Source organism: Anser brachyrhynchus (assembly GCF_964034855.1).
Source record: "Anser brachyrhynchus genome assembly, chromosome: Z".
In the NCBI taxonomy this organism is placed as follows: Eukaryota; Metazoa; Chordata; class Aves; order Anseriformes; family Anatidae; genus Anser; species Anser brachyrhynchus.
Window position 1 is genome coordinate 16,600,600 of NC_137697.1, and position 5,982 is coordinate 16,606,581.

The following is a 5,982-nucleotide window of genomic DNA, read 5'->3' on the forward strand; positions in this document are numbered from 1 at the left end:
ATTTTGTCAGGTAGGAAGAGACCAAGAAAAAGATTCCAGGAAAAAAAAAATCATCTGAGGGCTCTTGGTGAAAATTGTCATCAACTATTTAAGGTAAATATAAAGTAATTTCTAAAACTACATATTGGAATTAATTTTGGAGCATAAGTAATGCCTGTCAAATGCAATGTCTGAATTTGTTTGTCTTCTCTTCAGAGCCATATCTCTGAGATATGCAACTGAACACTACTGCTATCATTGTCTTAAAATGCTACAGTGCTTTTCAATATTCCCTTAAATTAGAACTTTTTTTCTAATCCAGGATTGGTGTTTAGTAGTGGAGGGAACTGAACATCGCTCTCCCACATCATAGGCCACCATTGAATCTTCACTCTTGGTGAGTTGAGTGAAATCATGAAAGATGTGAAATTACTTCTGTTTTATGAGATTCTGTTTTGTGGCTCAAGAAACTGACTTTTGCTAATAACTTCATTTTCAAATTTCCTTTATAGTCTATTGATTCTGCCAGAACTGAAGCCAGGAGAGATTTTTCTTACCCAAATTATATTACTTTCATTTGGCTTGTTAGTGTTTTAACAGTTACTTCATTTCCATATCCACTTTTCCCTTTAGAGGATATTGCACAACTTTTCAGCATGAAAGAGAAGAAAAGGCACATATGGGAGACTGAGATCTGAGATACTAAGGTGCAACTGAAATCCAAGACAGCTTAGCTTCACCGAGTACTTCACATCTTATTCTCAAAATCTTTTGGGTTTAATAGCGTGGCAATAGAGTTAAACCTGGATAGCATATACATGACAAGGAGTTTATTAGATTTTTTGAAATTTTAGGTAATCTGAAGCTGTAACCAGAAGACAAGGTCTGTAGATCACCATGGTTGTCTAGTAGAACAGATGGAGCTCTTTCGAAATGATGAATCTGCTAATATGTGCAATCAGTGCTTTGGATGACCGACCAACAGCTTTTGCAGTACAGATGAAATTCTGGAGGGCTTTTTCTTTCTTTTTATTTATTTTATTTTAATTTTCTCTCTTTTTTGAATTTTTTGAATTTCAGAAAGTAAAAATGGCATTGTATTATTTTTAAGTACAGAAGATATTCTGAGTGCTTTGCATGAGTAAGTTTATACTGTACAGAAAAAAAAACACATTCCATCATTTTCTTCGTATGTACATCGTAAGTTTCATGTTGTAAGCTTTCAAAAGTCTCTGTGAAAGTAACTTCTCAATAATGCCTTAGTGTACTGTCAATTTAGTTTGAGCTACAATTTTCTTTCAGGTTTGTCTAGTGGCAATTAAGTTTTTATGTAAGTGGGTATAAGTAACAAGTGCATCAAAACAGGTTGCCATTTATAGAGAGGGAAAGTTTTCTTTCTGAGTTGTACCAATTTAGATTTGTAGTTCTGTAGAGCGGATTTGCACTAGAAGTAAATTTATTTCACTGAGACACCTTTGATTTGTTTTAAAATACAGATTTTTACTAAAAAAAATCAGCCAGCTTTTCCTTTTTTTTTTTTGTATTTGAAAAACAATAGTCCTTGTAATTTATCTTCTTTTAATGCAGGATATAACTTGCAAAAATACCAATATAGCTGGTACCTTTACAGGGTTGCAAAATATGATACACTCAAGCGTTCTCTTGCTCTGCAGCTCTGGCTACGAATAAAAAATGAAGTGTTTGTAGACAAAGATTTTCCCATCATCTTAAGTGCTCGTTCTCTCATCCTTTTTGCAAAGATAAGTGGGGAAGGAAGGAGCACAAACCCCCAAGTGTTATGTCCAACAGTTGCCTCATGACAATGCAACAAGTAGCAGAGATTTTTAAGGGATTTTGCAATGTTGCAGACAATACTGAATGTGAGATGAAAAGCTTCAGGATATTCCTAATTAGAGGAAACAGTCAAGTTTCCAGGGTGACTTCACTGAGAGAAGAGGTTGCTTCCTTACAGAAGCGTATGCCTCATACCACAGTTGGGAAGACAGGAGCATTGCCTCCATCAAACCCTCTGGGATGCTGACAGCAAGTAGCAGCTAGCCCTCATTTGAAATGTTTGCATACCATTCTTACAGGTAGCATCAGAATCCCCAAAGACAGTAAAAGTAGAGCATCATATGGTCTGAGAAAAAGAACTGCCTTAAAAAGAAAGAGACATCAGCTGCTATATTTGCAGACATCTGCAAGGTCATAGTATCAAAAATGTCTATTAACATGTTTTGGCTGCAAAGCACAAGTTATTTCTAAAACCAACCTTGACAAATTTCTTTGTCTTCTAGTTGTAGAGAGTGTTTATGATTAGAAGCTTAGAAAGTATTATGGTCACGAACTGACTTTTTTAAATAAAATGTAACCCTCTATTACCTATGTAATGTGAAGTGCTTGCTTAGGTTGGTTTCTTTCCTTGATTATCTAATCCAAATATTTAACATTTTTATGCTTTCTTTGTTGTTTGCTGTTAAACCTCATATTTTGAAGACTGGAGAGCAAAACTTACCCAGCAATAGAAGAATCCATGATCCTGGTGTTCCACTATAGGTGGGCTACAGTGTTTCTGAGTAGCAGAAAAGGTGCAGATGCCCCATCCAAATTTAGCTGTCTAAGCCACAATCTCTGAATTAGCCCAGGAGACAGCCAGTGAGTATATATAGTCTTACTGAGTTTTGTACCAACTACATTTTGTTGTTAAAACTTCATTTTCTAGCCCTTGTCTTTTGTGTAGATGTAATTTCAAGAGCTTTGTATTTGGAAAAATGCTCATCTGGAAGATGATGTGCATGATATTTCTTTCTTGGGGTCTGAGGGTATAAAATGAGCAATGGAGTGGTTGCTTGGTAACCGTAGTCCATGGCCAAGCTCTGCTTGGGCTGTGTTGGAAGTATCCATAGAGCAGTGAATGAGAAAAGTGGACAGACCATTGGCACTTTAGAAACTGACGAGCTGAGACCTGAGGCAGCAGACACAGCTAGCATGTAGAACCAGCACTGCCTGCCAGATGACCACCCTGACATTGGAACTGCACAGTGTCTGACCACAAACAGTCTTGATTTGGTGTCCCATGAATCAAAGGCAAATCACTGTTCATAGAAGGATTTTGGAAAGTCAAAAGAAACTGGATTGGGGGTGATTCAGGACAGAGCTAAATATTCCTCTGTTGAAGTTGCTGGAATTACATCAAGGCTCATCTTGGCACACACTTTAGTGGAGCCTGTTAGTTATAAGAACAACAGTGGTGAGAGAAGTAGTGCCAAACTCTGCCCAGTCAGTGGGCAGGAAAAATCATTTGGGGTTTGTGGCCTCCAATTCCAGATGACCTGCACCTCATTAAACAGCACAATGACTAACTATAATGCTTTCTTTATCGCCTCGCTTTTCGTGCACGCAGGGAAGTAAATCAGGCAGACTGCAACTCATCTCTTAGATGTGTTACCAAAGAACAGCTGAAGTCTTCTCTCCCTTCTGAAAACATAGGGTCTGGGACAAACGCTGGCATTGGTTGGGCCAATTTGCTTACATATTACGGAACCTTTAACAGCACAACCAAAGTGATTCAGGAGGCTAAGGCTGCAACAAGGAAAATTGCATGAAAGGTTCTCCCAGCAAGATACTATTTGTGTAATGCCAAACAGCAGTTGTTCACTTAAATGAGTGGAAATTGTGGTTTCTGAGGAAAACATGATTTCTTTTGTGCATCTAATTGACATTTTGAACATATTTAATAGATTGGTATGGTGACTAAAAATATCCCAAACTAACCACCACATTGGAAGTCGTGATTGTCCTTGTTGCTGAAAGGAACAAAAGTATTTGAATAAAAAAATTTTCGCAATCATGGTCTGCCTGCCTCACCGTGAAGAAGGTGAGACACCTATTGACAGTACTACAACAACCATCACCCCTCTCTGGCTGGTTGTGGTGGGGAGAGAAGGGAAGGAGGTATCTTTGGAAGGTGTTTTGTTTGATAGGTTTTTAAAAGCCTTTCTTCTCTAGCCACCTGATGGATGATTTGTATTGGTGTGTTACAGGGAATTAACCAGTTAATACAGCGTAGATGCAGCAGTAGCCATGGGAATGCTCTGCCTAGTTACTCAGTATATCTTTGCTCCACCACCCCTCTATGTGATCCAAATGCCTGACACAATACATACTTCGTTGTTGAGCTCTCCCGCACACTGACGTTTTTACATCCTTTTGGAGGCTGTTTCCACTCCTATTATACTGTGAGGTCTGGAGCCTCTTAGTTTTGAAAGCTGAGCTTCTCTGATCATTCTCAAGGATCCAGGATCTAAACTAAAAACACTAGGCACCACAAGACTTTAGATAGTCTGTTGTAAGCAGTGTTGCTTGCTTGCTTGCTACCTGATCATCTGGGAGGTCTTTCATGTAATGATGTCTAAATCATACCATGGCAACTAAGAAGCCTAATAGGCAGGTTGGGAAGTTTAGTGTGAGATGATACCTAAATAATAAAAAAGAAACTTCATCATTGCCTTACAGAGAGGTGATCGGGGGGAGGGGAGAGATTTTGTCCTTGCATCTAGAGTTCTCAAGCTGCTCTAAACTTTAGTCTTTTAAGGGGAAGGTTATTGTGCATGAAGAGGATTAACTGTTGTGCTAGCACACAGGCTTTGATTTCATAGCCTGCATTTTCCCGTCTCTGCATTAGCCATGTGCAATGATCTAGGGCTTTCTCCAGACCTCAGCCATTCTCTTCTTCTTTTTCACCCCTTGCAAGGCTTATACAGTGTCATTCTGTGTTCTTCATGCTGGGCTATGTTACCTTCATGTAGCAAATATAGTGTAGCCACTTTTGTTTTGGTTTTGTCTGGAAACACTGAGCCTTACACCAGTCAGTTCCTGTCTCTCTGAGATAATTACGGGCCATATGTGAGGAAGAAGTGACCATGGCTCATGAGGAAGTGATATGATGCTATTCAGAGTTTGATGTCTTTCATTTTGTGAATGTATTGACTTCCTTAAACAGGAAACACAGGCCATAAAAACCAGTAGCTAAAAATAAGCTTTAAAAAAATACAAAGATTTTCCAATGTTTGGTCTTTCATCAGAAAGGAATCAAATCAGGAAAACAGTAATTACCAACAAGAGTTTGGACTGCGTTACTAAGCATATACACTGCCAAGGCACAAGTTCTCTGTTCCTAGAAGAGTCCAGACAAACCAAACAGAGGATGATTTGGTCTTTTAGTTGCCTGTTGTTTAGTACCCAGATGGTCTCTTTAGTTTGTGTGTGTTTAGTAGGGTGGGAGGGGGGTGTTTAATTGGACGCACTAAAATGGCACTGATTCTAGTTAGCCCTGTGTGAAAATGCTGCTTCATGCACCTGTTTGTCCTGCTGAACTAGAGAATAACATGTATTTCTGGCATGCTTGCCACATTGGCAATCTCCCTGTGCTATCTCATTGCTCATTCTGTGTTACTTGTAATACATCTAGGTTATCTGGTACCAGCAGCAATCCCGAGTCTGTTTTCTGCTGATGGGAAATGAAATGAAAGACGTTTCTAGCATTTGGTCTGCTGCTTGAGAATTGCAGCTGCACCGGTGGCACTGAGCGGCAGCCTGAGCTTTAGGAATGGCAGAGTTTTTCATTTATTGTGCAGAGGTTTTGTCTTTGCTGCTGCTCGAGTGTGTGCTTTACAGGTGAGCATGTTCAGTGGGAGTGGATGTAGACTGCTCCTGCAGTGTGGGGATGTGAGGGGAGTCCAAGCCCAAGCCACAGACCTAAGCTTTTCTTCAAGTGTTGGAGCTGGGTGAAATGTTTGTTCCCACAGTGTTTGGCTACAGCTCAGGTTGGCTCACTAGCTGACAGCCATAGCTTCGGTCTTTCCAAGCAGCATGTACATCCTGTGAGGACATGCTCTAGTCACACCAAAGGACAGCAAGAGGGGTCAAAATAGCTAGGTGAAATGTTTGTCTCTGGCCACAACTACACAGCTTGATAAAACATAGACGTAGGTAGCCCTGTTT